Consider the following 20440-nt stretch of genomic DNA (forward strand, 5'->3'; position numbering starts at 1 on the left):
GGAATCATCTGCACGGAGGTGGTAGCTTCCCACCTATGTACGTGTCTTTATAGTCAGTTACTTTACCTAAATGATAGTAACTAGCAGATGTAAAGGGAAATAGATGCCGATAGGGAAACTTCAAAGGAAATCGCAGTAAGGGACTGTGGGACCATGGAGGGGATGGTGAGATTGCAGCACTTGGGAAGCAAACAGCAGGCCCTCCCTCCCCTTCTGCTGAAAGTCGCAAGGACTGGTAGAAGACGAATACCCCTTGGGAAAAAGCAGCAGGGAAGACAGTGTCACCTGGAGCGAGTCAGGGCTCGGAGATGGCAAGGAGGAGCAGTGACTGGGTTAGGAACCAAATGAGGACGAAGGGAAGCGTGTTCGATTCGATCGTTTCCTTAAATTCAGTTGATAGATTTGTCTGTGGTAGTTACTTCGGTAGCAAACCATCAGCATCTTAAAGATTTCCATAAGCCATGGAGAGATGGAGAGCAGAAGCTGAGTTTTAAATCAAAATTTGATGTCATAAATATATATACATTCATTTACGTATAAATGCCACCTGCACATATGAAATCTGAATAACAGTTTGCTCAAGACTTCAGCTGGTGGCCAAAATTGTAGTATTTATTAAGCACTTAACTATGTCACACGCTTACCGTGCTGCAAGTTCTCCAAAATAGCAGGAGAGTTTGCACATATTGATGAAGATTAGATCTATGCCAAATAGGGCTACCCGTAATGGAAAGGTCTAAGTCGAAGCAGCACACAAAATCAATTCACCTGTGCTGGGCAGGAGCAGCGTGAGAAAGAGCCAAAGGAGGATCATCAGGTGATCCAAAAGTCGATCAAAGACAATGGCAGAGACTCAAGTTTTATTCATTCATTCAATAGTATTTATTGAGCGCTTATTATGTGCAGAGCACTGTACTAAGCACTTGGAATCTACAATTCGGCAGCAGGTAGAGACAATCCCTGCCCACTGACGGGCTCACCGTCGAATCGAAGTAGGTAATGGTAAAATACTTCCATATCTTTACCAAGAAAACTCTATGGGTATAAAAGAACCACATATAACAGAAGATGGGATGTTCTGAAGAGGGTCCATGGAGTCGCGATGGGTCGGAAACCACTCGATGGTATTTGAAAAAGATGTGGCAAAGACTGTACTGTGTGCTGGGATAGATACAAGCTAATCAGGTCCCACGAGGGGCACACAGAAGTAGGCGGGAGAACAGGAAATGAATCCCCATTTTGCAGATGAGGGAACTGATCCAACAGAGAAACGAAATTACTTGTCCAAGGCCACCCAGTAAACAGGTGGCGTAACCAGAATTAGAACCCAGTCCTCAGACTCCCAGGCCCATTCTCTTTCCACTAGGCTATGCTGCTTCCCGATAAGTTGGTTTGGACATGGGCGAGTCGGCTGGAAAGTGCCGGGACAAGAGGCTTTGGAGGTGAATAACTTGTTTTCCTTTCCTGGAAGATTTCTCATTGTCTAAAATGTTACACTGGAACTATGGGCTATTGAAAAGTCTTTCCAAACAGATGGAATTCATTTAAATAAGAAAAGTAAAGAGCGGGAGGAACCATGAAACGTCAACTCCTGATATTTCCATATGAAAGCATGGCTTAGATCCTATGAGTAACAGCTAGACAAGTCTACAGTAATTGTATAATTTAAAACATTTCATTGCTGTAAATTCAACAACAGAGATAGGCACAGGATCGAGTATTTAATATTTACCGATTAACATCATTGTTACTTTTTTACAGTTATATACCCTCTTGCCTGAAATTATTCTTCGATTAGAAACCTTTGCACCAACACAGTTAAGTGGAAACACTGCAAGTTTACAGTAAAATACGCTCCACATGGCATTCACACTCCAGCAAGGTGGCCCAGCACCACTTAAAAGGCATATGTATAGCTATAGAATTAACATATACATACAGACATATATCTCCCCTTCTCATTCATTCATTCAATCATATTTATTGAGTACTTACTGTGTGCAGAGCAATGTACTAAGCGCTTGGAAAGTACATTTCAGAAAATTCTCCTTTTCCTCTTGACTTATAGCTGTTGAGCAAGAAAATTTTATCTTCCAAATCAAGTTCTCCTTTTCTCCACTGCTATCAGGGTGATCACTATATGAGCAACGACCTAGTGATGAATTCATTCTAGAAATTAAAGTCTCCCCGTCTCTCTAGTGAGTTAGGAGGGTACGTATTACCGTTAAAACTGACTAGGCAGATGGAGACACGGGGCAGCACCCTCTGCTAGATCCGTCTTGCTCACCAAAGAGTGTTGAGCTGGATTCTCCTGGTGCAGCAACAAGGATGGGAAGATGGGTGTGGTGGGGGATAGCATCGAATAAGAATAACTGTGGCTTGTGTTAAGCACTTACTATATGCCAGGCCCTGTTCTAGGTGCTGGAGTGGATACAAGAAAATCGGTTTGAACACATTCCCCGTCCCACATGGGGCTCGCAGTCTTACTCCCCATTTTATAGCTGACGTAACCCGAGGCCCAGAGAAGTGGAGTGACTTGCCCCAAGCTCACCCAGCAGGCATGTGGTGGAATGGAGATTAGAGCCCGAGTTCTTCCGACTCCCAGGCCCGCTCACAAATCCACCAGGGCGTGCTGCTTCTCTCCAGAACATTTCCTGTGTTGAGGCTTTGAATCCTGCCTTCCTCCAATAAGCTTCCAACTTGAGCCATTGCGAAGCCCTTTATTGTCTGAAAGAGATTAAGCACCCTTCGTGTCACCCTACCAACGGCCGCCCAGACGAATGCCACGTAGCTCTGGTAGGCCCTGGTTTCCATTCATTCATTCGGTAGTATTTATTGAGCGCTTACTATGTGCAGAGCACTGTACTAAGCGCTTGGAATGGACAAATCGGTAACAGAGACGGTCCCTGCCCTTTGACGGGCGCACGGTCTAATCGGGGGAGACGGACGGACGAGAACGATGGCAATAAATAGAATGCAGGCAGCTCAGGAAAAAGTGGATGGGCAGTAAGGAAATAGAGAGTTGAGTTCATTATTTTGAAATAAACAGCAGTACAAAGCCTTCTGCGCACCTGGGCCTGTACTAGTCAATTGATCAATGTTAGTAATTATCGTCTTACTCGCTAAGTGCTTACTATATGCCAAGAACCGTTCTAACCACTGGGGTAGTTACAAGTTAATCAGGTGAGACACAGTCCCTGTCCCACATGAGACACTCACTCTTCATCCCCATTTTACAGATGAGGTAACTGAGGCCCAGAGAAGTGAAGTAACTTGCCCGAGGTCACACAGCAGACACGTGGCAGAGCCGGGACTAGAACCCAGACGATTCTGACTCCCAGACCCCTGCTCTATCCACTAAGTCATGCTATGCACAGAGCACTCTACTCCAAGCGCTTTGATACTCACCCTTAGCAGCGCGGCTCAGTGGAAGGAGCCCGGGCTTGGGAGCCAGAGGTCATGGGTTCACATCCCGCCTCAGCCACTTGCCAGTTGTGTCACCTGGGGCAAGTCACTTAACTTCTCTGTGCCTCAGTTACCCCATCTGTAATATGGGGATTAACTGTGAGCCCCACGTGGGACAAACTGGTTACCTTGTACCTCCCCCAGCGCTTAGAACAGTGCTTGGCACATAGTAAGCGCTTAACAGATACCGACATTATTATTATTACACTCTGCTATTTCCCCTATCTTTGATTTATTTTACTGTCCAACTCCTCCAACCTACGAAGCAACATGGCAGAGTGGAAGCGGCTCATTCCATCCTAAGAAGCAGCGTGACGCAGTGGATAGAGCACACACCCGGGAGACAGAAGGTCATGGGTTCTACTCCCGGCTCAGCCACCTGTCTACTGGGTGACCTTGGCCAAATCACCTGACTTCTCTGTGCCTCAGTTACCTCATCTGTTAAATGGGGATTGAGACTGTGAGTCCAGTGTGGGACAGGGACTGTGTCCGACCCAGATTGCTTGTATCCTCCAGAGCGCTCACTCAGTCAAGTGCCTGGCACATAGTAAGCACTTAGCAGTTACGCTAATTAATTATTATTATCATTACTATCCTAGAAGACTATAAGCTCCTTGAGGACGGGGAACACGTCTATCAACTCTATTATATTGTCCCTATTGAAAGCTCACCTCCTCCAGGAGGCCTTCCCAGACTAAACCCCTCTTTTCCTCCGTTCCCCCTCCCCATCGCCCCCACTCTCTCCCTCTGCTCTAACCCCCTCCCCTCCCCGCAGCACTTGTGTACGGAGATACATGTTTATAATTATAATTTGATTTTTTTTATTAATGATGTGCATATATCTATAATTCTATCTATTTATAATGATGTCATTGATGCCTGTTTACTTGTTTTGATGTCTGTCTCCTCCCTTCTAGACTGTGAGCCCGTCGTGGGTAGGGATTGTCTCTATCTGTTGCTGAATTTTACTTCCCAAGATCTTAGTATAGTGCTCTGCACGTAGTAAGCGCTCAGTGAATACGACTGAATGAAGGAAGGAAGGAATACTCTCCCAAGTGCTTAGTACAGTGCTCTACACACAGAAAGGGCTCATTAAATACCACTGATTGAGTGACATTTCTACTCTGGCGTGGTAGATCATTTAAGTCGTTGTAATAATAAATATTAGTGTTGATTGAACGACAATAATGACTGCAATAACTGTTAAATGCTTGCTAGGAGCCAAGCACTGTGCTAAGCTCTGGGGTAGGTATAGAAGAGTCAGATCAGACATAGTCCTTGTCTCTCATGGGGTTTATGATCTACGACAGAACAAACATTTAATCCCCATTTAGCAGATGAGGAAATTGAGACGCAGAGAAATTCAGTGATTTGCCCAAGTTCACGTAACAGACAAGCAATAATAATAATAATTGTGATATTTGTTAAGTGCTTACTATTTGTCAGGCACCATACTAAGGGCTGGTGTAGATACAAGGTAATTTGGATTGAACACAGTCCCTGTCCCACATGGGGCTCACAGTCTTCATCCCCATTTTACAGATGAGGTAACTGAGCCCCAGAGAAGTGAAGTGATTTGCCCAAGGTCACACAGCAGACAGGTGGCGGAGTCAGAATTAGAACCCAGGTCTATCTCCTGGACGACACTGTGATAATGATAATTATTATTATATTTTTAAGCCCTTAATATATGCTAAGCACTGTTCTGAGCACTGGGGTAGAAACAAATTATTCAGGTCAGACGCAGTCCCGGGCCCACATGAGGTTCACAGTATAAATATAATATAAATAAATCGAGATTACAGTTCAGATCGCCCTTGTCTTCCAATTCCGTGCTTTCCACTAGGCCACCCCGCTTCGCTGTCATTATCCAGTCTGTCTATACAGAGGTGCATTTTCAGCAATTACCACAATTGATAAAAACAGCTCTGACATATCCCTGCCGGTTAATCTTTGCCACATCTGGAAGAAAAGAAGTCTTGACGCCAGAGAGATTCACTGAAATCCTTTCTTCCTTTTGAGTTTGTCTTTTCCTCGCCATTTTACTATTTTGGTAACTGGATGGTTTAAACAGTGGGAAACCCATTCTCTTTGGGATTCCTTAATCGTAATTGAAATTGGTGTCGAAGCGTATAACGTCGGTTTCATCGGCATCTTCGTTACAGTGATCAAACATCCTTGATGTGGCAACTTTTTTTTGTTAACTACCATTTGGTGATTTTAGCTTGTGTGTTTAATTGTACACTGGTTTTTAGGAATATATTCTTAGTCTGCTACACGTGCTCTCCCAAGCGCTCAGTACAGTGCTCTGCAAGCAGTAAGCTATCGATAAATATGACTGACTGATCGATTGACGTCAGCGTGGCTCAATGGAAAGAGCCCGGGCTTGGGAGTCGGGGGTCGGGGGTTCGCCACGTCTCAACTGTGTGACCTTGGGCAAGTCACTTCACTTCTCCGTGCCTCAGTTACCTCATCTGTAAAATGGGGGTGAAGACTGTGAGCCCCACGTGGGACAACCTGATTCCCTTGTATCTACCCCAGCGCTTAGAACAGTGCCTGGCACCTAGTAAGCGCTTAACAAATACCAACGTTATTATTATTATCTCATCCCAGAGATAAAGTTGAAGGCTATGACAGAAACGTTTTACACTGTAGGGGATTAATCAATCAAGGATTAATCGAGGACCTGGGTTCTGGCTCTGCCACTTGTCTACTGTGTGACGTTGGGCAAATCTCCTAACTTCTCCATGCCTCACTTGTCTCATCTGTAAAATGGAGATTGAGACTGTGAACCTCATGTGGGACAGGGACTATGTCCAACCTGACTAGCTTGTGTCTACCCCAGGGCTCAGTATAGTGCTTGGCACGGCAAGTAGGCGGAAAACTGTTCTTCTGCATTATATGTGTATTTTGTGGGGTTAGAAATAGCCAGAGGAATTGGGAATTTGGGGACATGACAATCAATCCCCTCGTGTGAAAAATGGCACAGGGTAAAGAGGAAGGAAGCCGTGTGGCCTAGTGGAGAGAGCGTGGGCCTGGGAGTCAGAGGGCCTGGGTTTTTCACCCAGGTTTGCCGACTGCTTTGCTGCGTGATGTTGGGCAAGTCACTCAACCTTTCTGTGCCCTAGTTTCCCCGACTGTAAAATGGAGATTAAACTACCTGTTCTCCCTCCTATTTAATACCGTGAACCTCATGTGGGACCGGGACTGTGTCTGACCTGAATAATTTATTTCTACCCCAGTGCTCAGAACAGTGCTTAGCATATATTAAGGGCTTAGAAATATAATAATAATTATCATTATTATAGGAAATGAATGTTGAACGGTCTAAACTGTACAGAATCTAAAACACTTTCCAAAGACCTGTGATAGAAAAGTTCCGGATATGAGGAATTTGGGTGGGTAATAATAATAATAATAATGTTGGTATTTGTTAAGCGCTTACTATGTGCCGAGCACTGTTCTAAGCGCTGGGGTAGACACAGGGAAATCAGGTTGTCCCACGTGGGGCTCACAGTCTTCATCCCCATTTTTCAGATGAGGGAACTGAGGCACCGAGAAGTTAAGTGACTTGCCCAAAGTCACACAGCTGGCAAGTGGCAGAGCCGGGGTTCGAACCCATGACCTTTTGGCCGTGTTCTCTCTGCCAAGCTTGCGGATCTGGTCCCCTTGAGGGGAAGATGAATAAATGATTCTGTCTTTCATTCTGGTTTGCATAATGGGAAGTGAGAACCTGGGAATTTTATGGTGGACTCTGTCCCAGCCTAGGGGATGATTGCAATATTATATAGGAGAGGCAGCATGGCTAGTGGCCTTCTGGCAAGAGCACAGGCTTGGGAGTCCCTGGGCTTGGATTCTAATCCCAGCTCCGCCACCTGTCAGCTGTGTGACCTTGGGCAAGTCACTTAAACTTCTCTTTGCCTCCGTTACCTCATCTGTAAAATGGGGATTAAGACTGTGAGCCCTACGTGGGACAACCTGATTACCCTGTATCTACCCCAGCGCTTAGGACAGTGCTTGGCACACAGTAAGTACTTAACACATACCAACGTTATTATCACTGTCAGCTGTATGACCTTGGGCAAGTGGCTTAACGTCTCCGTGCCTCAGTTACCTCATCTGTAAAATGGAGATTAATACTGTGAGCCCCATGTGGGGCAACCTGATTACCTTGTAGCAGTGCTTGGCATATAGAAAATGCTTAACAAATACCATCATCATTATTATTCCACCTACCCCAGAGTTAGTGTCCTCTCCCTCTCTCTCCCTCTCCTCTCTCATCCCTTCTCTCAGTGAACCTTATCTGACGGTGTGAATGTTTGTGGCCTAGAGGACAGAGCGTGTGTCTGGGATCAGAAGGACCTGGGTTCTAATCCCTGTTCCGCCACTTGTCTGCTGTGTGACCTTGGGCAAGTCACTTTACTTCTCTGTGCCTCAATCCCCTAATCTGTAAAATGTGGGACAGGGACTATGTCCAACCCGCTTAGCTTGTAACTACCCTAGTGGCGGCTCTGCCGCTTGTCAGCCGTGGGACTGTGGGCAAGTCACTTCACTTCTCTGTGCCTCAGTTACCTCATCTGGAAAATGGGGATTAAGACTGTGAGCCCCACGTGGGACAATCCGATTCCCCTGTGTCTACCCCAGCACTTAGAACAGTGCTCTGCACATAGTAAGCGCTTAACAGATACCAACATTATTATTATTATTCTTATGCTGCCTGGCGCACAGTAAGCGCTTAACAAATACCATTAAAAAATATGTTCGCCTATACAACTATTTCATTTCCTAGGAAAAGGAACAGAAATATCCAAGAACTAACTCATCATTACATCTCTGGAAGCAGCGTGGCGCAGTGGAAAGAGCACGGGCTCTGGAGTCAGGGCTCGTGAGTTCGAATCCCAGCTCTGCCACTTGTCGGCTGTGTGACCGTGGGCGAGTCACTTCACTTCTCTGTGCCTCAGTTCCCTCATCTGTAAAATGGGGATGAAGACTGTGAGCCCCACGTGGGACAACCTGATTCCCCTGTGTCTACCCCAGCGCTTAGAACAGTGCTCGGCACATAGTGAGCGCTTGACAAATACCAACGTCACTATGGTTTACAGCTGATGAAGCAGAATGGGGATATAGCTGAAGAACGTCAGAGACCAGAATGAATCCATGACTGATGGATATTCCTGTCATGCAAAATAATAATTATGGTGTTTGTTAAATGCTTATTATGTGCAAAGCACTGTTCTAAGTGCTGGGGTAGATACAAGGTAATCAGATTGTCTCACGTGGGGCTCACGCTTTTAATCCCCATTTGACAGATGAGGTAACTGAGGCACAGAGAAGTGAAGTGACTTGCCCAAGGCCACACAGCAGACAAGTGGCAGAGGGAGAATCAGAACCCGCTTCCTCTGACTCCCGAGCCCGCGCTCTTTCCACTAAGCCACTCTGAATGACAGAGGAACTTCGGTCCTGAGACTGAGGATTGAGAACCTGTGCCGAGGAATTGACTGTAACGCTAGTGGTTCCTATCCTTGGAATTTTCCTGCAGATTTCTATGCTGGTTTCGACCTTGGGTAGAATAGCAGGCGTGATCATTTTGATTTGGGGATGTGAAGCTAGGCCAAGGCTATCATCTTCCCATTTCTTAGTGAACTTTGTGGACTTGCTCTTTCATTTCCGATAATACGCTTCCCGACAAGCACCTTACGGCGACCTAGATCTGATTCCTCCTGAACGCTGGTGCCGTAGTAGCCTACATTTGTCTAAAATGAAAATCGGAGAAAACGCGGCATGAAACCGGCCTCGGGTAGTAGTAGTGGAAATAGAATTGATTAAGCATCCACTGGGTGCTGTGCACTGTACTAAACTCTTGGAAAATCCCCCAACTGCACTGTAAGCTCCTTGAAGCCGGGGATCCATGTCTATCAACTCTACTGTATTTCATTCGTTCGCTCATTTATTCAGTAGTTATTTATTGAGCGCTTACTGTGTGCAGAGCACTGTGCTAAGTGCTTGGAAAGTACAATTCAGCAAAAAAGAGACAATCCCTGCCCACACCGGACTTACGGTCTAGGAGCGGGGAAGACGGACGCCAAAACAAGTAAATAGGCATGAGTATAAATAAATAGAATTAGAGATATATGCATACATACATAAGTGCTGGGGGGAGCGGAGACAGGGGAAGTGCAAAGGGATTGAGTCGGGGTGACGGGGAAGGGAGTGGAAGCCGAGGAAAAGGGGGGCTTAGTCTAGGATTTCACTCTCCCAAGGGCTTAGTTCAGTGCTCTGCACACAGTAAGTGTTTATTTAATGCCACCAATTGCTTGTATCCACCCCAGCACTAAGTACAGTGCCCGGCACATAGTGATTGCTTAACAGATACTACAATTCTTCTTCTTAGTCTTCTTCTTCTTATTGTTATTAAATTCTAAACAAAAAAGTGACATAGCCCCTGTCTACGAGGCGCTTCCCTTCTAATGGGGTGGGTAAACATACATATGTAGGTACGTCTGTACTCCATCACCTGGCCCCCTCCTACCTCACCTCCCTTCTCTCCTTCTACAGCCCACCCCGTGCACTCCGCTCCTCTGCCGCTAAGCTCCTTACTGTACCTCATTCTCGCCTGTCCCGCCGTCGACCCCCGGCCCGCGTCCTCCCGCTGATCTGGAACGTCCTCCCTCCTCACCTCCGCCAAACTAACTCTCTTCTCCTCTTCAAAGCCCTACTGAGAGCCCCCCTCCTCCAGGAGGCCTCCCCAGACTGTGCCCTCCCTTTCTCTCTGCCCCTTCTCCCCTCCCCATTCCCCCATTCCCTCCCTCTGCTCTTCCCCTTCCCCTCCCCCCCAGCACTTGGGCATATTTGTATATATCATGTATTACTCTATTCAGTTTACTAACGGTAATTTACTAACTAATCTATGATTCTATTTATCTCGATGGTATTGACGCCTGATTACTTGTTTTGTTTTGTTGTCTGTCTCCCCCCTTTTGACTGTGAGCCCATTGTTGGGCAGGGATTGTCTCTATCTGTTGCTGAATTGTACATTCCAAGTGCTTAGTACAGTGCTCTGCACACAGTAAGCGCTCAGTAAATACGATCGACTGAATGAATGAGTGAATAAGGAGCTTTAAAAATAAGCAAGTTTCAAATGAATAAGGATCTTTACAAATAAACCAGTCTCCTTAGTGTTTACGTGGCTCCTCCAGCCGCCCTCGTATGGGTGCACGAGGTCTTCATTATGACGCCCAGAACACTGTCTCCTCTGCGGTGCTTCCTCTCGCCTCCACCCTCCTGCCCCACTGCAAATCAAATACATTCACTGCTCCTAAGTCTCACAACCAGACCGACTCTAAGGCCCCGCTGAAGCCATTCTAAGATCCCGCCCCGAAACGTGGGTCTCTCAGGCCACTGGAAATTTCACCGAGCCTCGGCCGTAGGGACTGAATTAGGAGTCCCTGAAAAGTTTGAAACGTTGCAGGTCTGCGGTTCCCTTTCATCCGGTCTGATCCATCCTAACGTTTGCAAATGGTTTAATGACTTAATGAGGCTGAGCGTGGGGGGGAGAAATAATGTGCCTCTTAGTGAAAGAGGCTCTGATGTCAAGCTTCAAAGGCTCAAAGCGGAGTCTATAATTGCTGAATGAATTTGGCCTGGTTAGGTTCTGAAGGTAGATCATTCTTATTCATGTCCGGTTCCCCCTCTAGACTGTAAGCTTGTTCCGGATAGGGAACGTGCCTGCTAATTCCATCGTATGGTACTCTCCCAAGCGCTTAGTACAGTGCTCTACACATAGTGAGTCCTCAATAAATATGATTGATTGATTGAGACTGACTTCCTTGGTATGGGAACCTACCCAACATGGGCCTACCAGGTAACTGCAAGCTCTCTGGGGCAAGGGAGCTGGCTGCAGCCTCTCCGTCTCTGTCAAATTTGGCTTTCTCAGCCGATAGCACATGGAGACCTTGGTTGCCTCCTAGTCAACCCCTTCCTTCCCCTATAAGCTACGCCAGACTGATAGGTCCCTAACCTATTCCTGAAGGCCTCCACAGAAGACAATTACACAACCTCCCTTAGGAGAAGCATCTTTTCCGCCCCCGACTGGGAGGAAATTCTTCTCTGGGGATGGTCTTCAAGTCCACTTCCTCTCCTTCTATTGTAAAATGGTGAGCAGCTGGTCAATGTCCTCGGCTCTTTATTGTAACCCTTCATATCCTTGAAGATCCCTTTGAGCCCAACATTCCATCGCAGACCCCGAGGGTTCAGTGACGCCACTTCAAGAGCCACCGAGGGAAGGTTAGCTCGCCCTGTCCACCCCTGACAGCTGCTTCCATCAGAGAATCGGTCCTAGAGAGGGGATGCTCTTCCCTCTCGTCTGGTCCACTGCCCCTTAGGAGTGCTCCCCTTTTTCTGCATTAAAGAGTGGTACGGGGAAATCAATAATAATAATAACTGTGGTATTTCTTAAGTGCATGCTATGTGCCAGGTGCCGTTCTAAGCACAGGGGGAGATCCTAGGTAATTGGGTTACGCGGGGCTCACGGTCTTAATTCCCGTTTTCCAGATGAGGTAACTGAATCCCAGAGAAGTGAAGTCACTTGCCCAAGAGCACACAGCGGACAGGAGACGGAGCTGGGATAGAACCCAGGTCTTTCTGACTCCCAAGCCTGTGTTCTATCCACTATTCATTCAATCGTATTTACTGAGCGCTTACTGTGTGCAGAACACTGTACTAAGCGCTTGGAAAGTGCAATAGTATCTAGACCACGATGCCTCCCACAGCCACAGGAGTGGCTCCACCCTCCAAGAAAACTCGGAGTATAGCAAATGCCCTGCGGACAAAGGCATAAACAATTTTTTCACCATCATAGTATCGATCGATCCATTCATACGTGCTCTGTGGAAGACCATCCCCTCATTCTCTCTTGGGGACTTATTCAGAGTGCACGGTGAAACATGCAGTATGAACGAGGCAGGACGTGGCTTGCTTTTTTTCCCTTCACGTTTTACATTAGCTGAGTGGCGGAAAGCAAAGAAACAGCATGGCTCAGTGGAAAGAGCACGAGCTTTGGAGTCAGAGGTCATGGGTTCGAAGCCCCGCTCTGCCGCTTGTCGGCAGATGACTGTGGGCGAGTCACTTCACTTCTCTGGGCCTCAGTTCCCTCATCTGTAAAATGGGGATTAAGACTGTGAGCCCCACGGGGGACAACCTGATTCCCCTGTGCCTACCCCAGCGCTTAGAACAGTGCTCTGCACATAGTAAGCGCTTAACAAATACCAACATTATTATTAAGGTTTGGGTTTCTGAACTTTCAAGCTGTACACGTCCTGCTTTACCATCATAGCAGTTTCTCGCTGACGATGAGTTACTGGACAGGCTCTCTTATGGGTTACCGTGGCAGCACGTTGGCCTTAGTCATTGCCGAAATAGAAAAAGGTCGGGGAAAGTGCTATCGACTCTGTTATATTGTTCTCTCTCAAGCACATGAGACAGTGCTCTGCACAAAGTAAGCACTGAAAAAATATTATCGATTGATAGATTGATTCCCTAGTTGGGTCAAGATGATGTAGTGGACAGAGCACGGGCCTGGGAGTCAGAAGGACATGGGTTCTAATCCCTGCTCTGCTACGTGTCTGCCGTGTGACCTTGGGAAAGTCACTTCACTTCTCTGAGCCTCAGTTACCTCATCACTAAAATGGGGATTGAGACTGTGAGCCCCACGTGAGACGGGGACTGTGTCCAACCCCGTTTGCTTCTATACACTGCAGCGCTCAGTACAGTGCCTAGCACGTAATAAATGCTCAACAAATACCACAAATATTATAAATATTACTGTCAATCATTTCCAAATCCCTTTGGCTCATCACTCAACAGTATTTTCTACAGGTGAGTGTTCATTAGATGTCTCTTCCCTCCTGTTCACTATTCTTGGACCTGAGCATCTCCTGGTGCTCTCTAGTGTTTCCAATCATCAGTCAATCAATCCTATTTATTAATAATAATTATTATTATTGTCAATAACTTTAAAATCCCTTTGACTCATCACATAGTGTTTTCTAAAGGTGAGTGTTCATTAGATGTCTCTTCCCTCCTGTTCACCACTTTTGGACATGAGCATCTCCTCATGCTCTCTAGTGTTTCTGATCATCAGTCATTCAATCATATTTACTATTAATAATAATAGCTCTGGTTTTTGTTAAGCACTTATTATGTTCCAGGCCCTGCGGTAAGTCCTGGGGTAGATGTAAGCAAATCATGCTGGACACAGTCCTTGACCCACACGGGGCTCACAGTCTCAACCCCCAATTTACAGATGAGGTAACTGGGGTACAGAGAAATGAAGTGACTTGCCTAATGTCACACAGCAGACAAGTGGCAGAGCCAGGATTAGAACCCATGACCTTCTGATTCCCAGGCCCGTGCTCTATGATGATGATGGTGGCATTTGTTAAGAGCTTACTATGTGCAGAGCACTGTTCTAAGCGCTGGAGAGGTTATAAGGTGATCAGGTTGTCCCATGTGGGGTTCACAGTCTTAATCCCCATTTTACAGATGAGGGAACTGAGGCACAGAGAAGGTAAGTGACTTGCCCGAAGTCACACAGCTGATAAACGGCCGAACTGGGATTTGAACCCATGACCGTGCTCTTTCCACTGAGCCACACTGCTTCTCTATCCACTACACCTTGCTGCTTCTCCAGAGTGGTGTAGTGAGTAGAGAAGCAGCATGGCTCAGTGGAAGGAGCCCGGGCTTGAGAGTCAGAAGTCATGGGTTCGAATCCAAGCTCTGCCACTTGTCAGCTGTGTGACTGTGGGCAAGTCTCTTAACTTCTCTGTGCTTCAGTTCCCTCATCTGTAAAATGGGGACTAACTGTGAGCCTCACGTGGGACAACCTGATCACCTTGTATCCTCCCCAGCGCTTAGAACAGTGCTCTGCACATAGTAAGCGCTTAACAAATACCAACATTATTATTATTACTTACTGCACACTTACTCTGTGCAGGGCACTGTACTAAGTGCGTGGGAGAGCACACCACCATAATCACTGTAAAATGTAATAAATGCTTTCTGTGTGCCAGCGCAGGATAATCAGGTTAGACACAATCCCCATTCCACATGGGGCTTTCAGTCTAAGTGGGAGAAAGAACAGATATTTGAACCCCATTTGACAGATGAGGAAACTGAGGAACAGAGGTATTATGTGGTTTGCCCAGGATCACCCAGCAGGCAAGTGACAGAGCAGACATTAGAACCCAGGTCCTCTGGCTCCCAGGTCTGTGCGCTTTCCACTGGGCCGTGCTATTTCTAAATAATAATAATAATGTTGGCTAAATCCACCCCCAGGCCCCAGTCTCTGCAATTCTGCTACGTATGAATGGTGATGAAGTGTGCAAGACGAAGAGCGGGAGGAGAGACTTAACAAACGGTGGAGATTCACTTCAATCTGTACTTTTCTCCCTTTGAACCTCTCCTGACTGCCTTCACCCACTGGGGTGCGGATGAAGCGGCAGAGGAGTGAGAAGGAGAAAACGACAGTAGTAGGGGAGGGGTGGGGCTCACCAAGGGACCCTCTGGGAAGCTTCAAAATTAGGTCTTGTCTTGGCTTTTTTGGTGCAAAAAAAAAAAAAAAAGGCAAAGTCTGTTCCATATGTTAGCTGTGGGAAGATTTCCCAGCCTCTCCTGCCCACAGTCGTGACAAAACCTGATCCTCTAATATCCCATCCAGTTTTTCACTGGGAGGGAATTTTAGTTCAATAGAATGTTCCAATGTTAAGTGAAAACACTGCACACAAAGTTGGGTGAGTTGGGCTGATGGGGAGAGAGAGGCTGAGGGGGTTGGTTCTAGCCCCGGCTCTGCCACTGGCCTGCAATATTGACCTCAAACAAATAGCTTAATCTTCTCTGCCTAAACATCCTCATCTGTGAAAAGGGGATTATAAATATTCTATTATATATTACAAATATAAATATTATATGAATAAATATTCACACAGGCATGGTGTGAGGATAGAATGTACAGATCACGTTAAAAAAGTGCTAGAAAAACAAAAATCCTATTCCGTTTAAAGCATTATTATTGTTATAAAGCTAGTCCTTTTTCTGAATGCAGAATTTCCCTTGAAAACCCAAATCCTCACAGGGAAAAAAAAAAGCAGAGTCAAGCAGAGATCCATGCAGACAAAGAAAATATTTTTGGAGTACAAATCCTGCCTCAGTGTACCCAAGAAGCTCTAAAATCAATTTCCTCTTTCATTCATTCATTCAGTAGTATTTATTGAGCGCTTACTATGTGCACAGCACCGTACTGAACGCTTGGAACGAACAAGTCGGCAACAGATAGAGACGGTCCCCGCCGTTCGACGGGCTCACGGTCTAATCGGGGGAGACGGACGGACGAGAACGATGGCGATAAATAGAGTCGAGGGGAAGAACGTCTCGTAAAAACCGATGGCGACTAAATAGGATCGAGGCGATGTGCATCTCATTAACAAAATAAATAGGGTGATGAAAATATATACAGTCGAGCGGACGAGTACGGTGCCGAGGGATGGGAAGGGAGAGGGGGAGGAGCAGAGGGAGATGGGGGGAAAAGAGGGTTAAGCTGCGGAGAGGTGAAGGGGGGGTGGTAGAGGGAGTAGAGGGAGAAGGGGAGCTCGGTCTGGGAAGGCCTCTTGGAGGAGGTGAGCTGTAAGTAGGGTTTGGAAGAGGGGAAGAGAATGAGTTTGGCGGAGGTGAGGAGGGAGGGCGTTCCGGGACCGCGGGAGGACGTGGCCCGGGGCTCGACGGCGGGAGGGGCGAGACCGGGGGACGGCGAGGAGGTGGGCGGCGGAGGAGCGGAGCGTGCGGGGTGGGCAACAGGCCTTCCCTGACTAAGCTCTGCTTGCCTCTTCTTCCACTCCCTTCTGCGCCACTCTTACTTGCTTCTTCGTGTAACCTCCCTCCCGTACCCACAGCACATATGTGTGTATATATATATATATAAGCGGCATGGCTTAATGGAAAGAGCACGGACTGGGGAGTCCAAGTTCATCCCGGTTCAGCCGCTTGCCAGCTGTGTGACTTTGGGCAAGTCACTTAACTTATCTGGGCCTCAGTTATCTGTAAAATGGGGATAAAAACTGTGAGCTCCACGTGGGACAACCTGATCACCTTGTGTCCTCCCCAGCTCTTAGAACAGTGCCTTGCACATAGTAAACGCTTAACAAATGCCCTAATAATGATTGTTATCATTATATATCTGTATATATCTATAATTTATTTATCTACTTAGTCATGTTAATGTCTGTCACTCTCTCTAGACTGTGGGCTCACTGCGGGCAGGGATGTGTCTGTTTGTTATACCGTACTCTCCCAAGATCTTAGTACAGTGCTTTGCACCAAGTAAGAGCTCAATAAATACGATTGAAGGAATGAATGCATCACTGAAACGAACAGACTGCATCTTTGCTTTTTCCATTCAACTCCATCCGCATCCCGATACTCTGCCTCAGCCCGCATTTCACGCCGCTCCCAAGATCATTTTAGATAAAAATCTTATGTGTGCATCTCCCCACTCCTCAAAAACCTTCAATATCTGTCCATTCCTCTCCACCCACGCAAAAACTCCTCACCAAAGGCTAAAGACACACCGTCAGCTCACTCTCTGCACTCCTTATCTTCTCCCCTTTCCCACTACAAACCAAGGATTGGACTGCTCACTGTGCCTTGTTCTTGCCTCTCTCATTTCCAACCTCTTACTCACCACCCTCCCTCCTGCCGGGCCCTCCTTCTCTATTAATGTCCAGTAGGCCGCTGGTCTCCCCAACGTCATGATCTTGACCACCGGGCCCAAAGTAGCAAGGTCGAGTGGTAAGGGCTTGGGACCTGGGAGACAGAAAGACTCGGGTTCTACTCCTGGCTCCGCCACTTGTCAGCTGTGGGACCTGGGGCAAATCACGTCACCTCTCTGGGCCTCATTTACCTCGTCTGTAAAGTGGAGATGAAGACCCCATGTAGGAAAGGGTCTGTGTCCAACCCCATTGCCTTGTATCTACTTCAGCGCTTAGAACCGTATTTGACAAATAATAAGTGCTTAACAAATACCGTCATTATTATTATGAAAATCTCATCTCTCCACTTCCCCTCTTCTACAACCTCTGCACTTCTCCATCATCTAAGCACTTGAGTAACTCGCTCCTTCGTTCAATTGTATTTACTGAGTGCTTACTGTGTGCAGACCACTGTACTAAACAATCGGGAAGTACGATTCAGCAATGAAGGATAGACAATCCTGCCCACACTGGGCATCAAAACAAATAAACAGGCTTCAATATAAATGAATAGAATTATAGATATGTATATATAATAGACCTATAGATATATACAAGTGTTGTGCGGTGGGGAGGAGGGTAGAGCAAAGGGAGTGAGTCGGGGTGATGCAGAGGGGAGGGAGAGCTGAGGAAAAGGGGGGGGCTTAATCTGGGAAGGCCTCTTGGAGGAGGTGAGCCTTCAGTAAGGCTTTGATGGGGAGAAGCGTGATCTCTTGGTGGATTTGAGGCCGGGGGGGGACCATTCCAGGCCAGAGGTAGGATGTGGGCCAGGGGTCGACGATGGGACAGGCAAGAACGAGGCACAGTGAGAAGGTTAGCACCAGAGGAGTTGAATGTGTGGGTTGGGTGGTAGGAGGAGAGAAGTGAAGAGAGCTCCTCTCCTTGATCCCCTAGAGAAACTCTTTTGCTTCTTCCTACTTGTAATTCATTTTGGTGCCTGTCTCCCCCATTATATTTTAAACTCTCTGCGGGCAGGGATCATGCCAACTAACTCAGCTGTACTGTCCCGAGGACTTAATATGGTGTTTTACCCAGAGCAATCAATAAATGACATTGAATGATTAAAGCTTCCCCTTTCCATTGTAGACTCTTCCTGTTATTTTGGGGTTTCTTGAAAATCGAAGGAGTGTGATCTAGGGGTTAGAACACGGGCCCGGGAGTCAGGAGGACTTGGGTTCTCATCACAGCTCCTCCATTTGTCTGCAGTTGGACCTGGGGCACGTAACATCGTGGCTCAGTGGAAAGAGCACAGGCTTGGGAGTCAGAGGTCATGGGTTCGAATCCCAGCTCCGCCACTTGTCAGCTGTGTGACTGTGGGCAAGTGTCTTAACTTCTCTGTGCCTCAGTTACCTCATCTGCAAAATGGGGATTAAAACTGCGAGCCCCACGTGGGGCAACCTGATCACCCCGTATCTACCCCAGTGCTTAGAACAGTGCTCTGCACATAGTAAGCCCTTAACAAATACCAACATTATTATTATTATCTCTGTGTCTCTGTGACCTCATCTCTAAAATGGGGATGAAGACCGTGAGCCCCCAGTGGGACGTGGACTATGTCCACCTTCATCAGTAAACCCGTCATTGGGCAGGGATTATCTCTGTTGCCCAATTGTCCATTCCAAGTGCTTAGTACAGTGCTCTGCACATAGTAAGCGCTCAATAAATACTACTGAATGAATGAATGAATTAGCTTGTATCTTCCCCAGTTCTTAGAACAGTGCCTGGCACTTAGTAAGCACTTAACAAATACCATTTAAAAAAAAAATTGAAAGTCCTTAAGGAACTCTGGCTTGGAAAACGATTGAAACTCAACTCCCTAGTTTTCTAGGTGATTTTTGGATAGAGTCAACACCACCCCAGGCAGCAACTGCCAAATCATTGGAAATATCTAACCAACAATAATAATAATAATAATAATAATAATAATAATAATGTTGGTATTTGTTAAGCGCCTACTATGTGCCGAGCACTGTTCTAAGCGCTGGGCTAGATACGGGGTAATCAGATTGTTCCACGTGAGGCTCACAGTCTTAATCCCCATTTTACAGATGAGGTAACTGAGGCCCCGAGAAGTTAAGTGACTTGCCCAAAGTCACACAGATGAAGGTGGCGGAGCCGGGAGTAGAACCCATGACTTCTGACTCCTAAACCCGTGCTCTTTCCACTGAGTCATTCATTCATTCATTCATTCAGTAGTATTTATTGAGCGCTTACTATGTGCAGAGCACTGTACTAAGCACTTGGAACGGACAAATCGGCAACAGATAGAGACGGTCCCTGCCCTTTGACGGGCGCACGGTCTAATCGGGACGACTCCTGACGACTCGAGCTCGTAGAACCAAAAACTTGCCGTCGGTCCCACGAACGAATGAAGTTCAGAGGATCCAGAGAAACGGTTGCTACCGTTTCCATTCTCCCATTTATTACATTGTAGGTGATGCTGAAATTGCTCCTGCTTTTAAGAAACGTGTTACTATAGGAACCGTTTGCTCCTTAACCTCATAGCCTTGACTCATAGATCTGTCAGAATTAGGTTCTGTTAACATCGCTCTATGAAGTTCCTCTGATAGGACTTGGAAACACCTAAGGCCAATAGATTTTTGCACGCTAAACATGTTCCCTATTTTCAAGCAAAAACATTAAAAAATTGAGTGTTTATGGCTGAAATTCCCCTTAAACCAGTCAACTGTTTTCAAACTTTAGAGAGATAATTCACCAGTAAAAATCCCTCCCAGATCGTCAGGTTCAAGATGAATGTAATTAAATGGACAACACTAAATTGTATCTGCCTGACAAGTAGTCTTTGTTTAATCAAATAAAACCCAAGTAGGAATGTTTTCCTCAATTTTGATTTTTTTGCCTCAATTGAAACAGTTTTGCACAATATTAACGTTCTCTGAAAATTTTTAAGTGTTCACTGGATTGCAAACCCACAGGGAATGAGAGTAAACAAAATCGAAACTTTCCTAAAATGACAGGTAAATAAAAAAGGTAAGGAGAATAAATGTTAAAAAATGAGATTTCTAAATGTATTTCAGTTGATCATCTAAGCTGTTACATATTGAAATTTGATTGCTGAGAATGTGACTGAACTAGTGAATTTATAGTGTACCATTCCATTTAAATGAACAGCAGGATGCAGTTCAAGAAAGAGATTAATCTTGCTTGGAAATTTATTA

This window comes from Ornithorhynchus anatinus, chromosome 4 (assembly GCF_004115215.2).
Source record: "Ornithorhynchus anatinus isolate Pmale09 chromosome 4, mOrnAna1.pri.v4, whole genome shotgun sequence".
NCBI lineage: Eukaryota > Metazoa > Chordata > Mammalia > Monotremata > Ornithorhynchidae > Ornithorhynchus > Ornithorhynchus anatinus.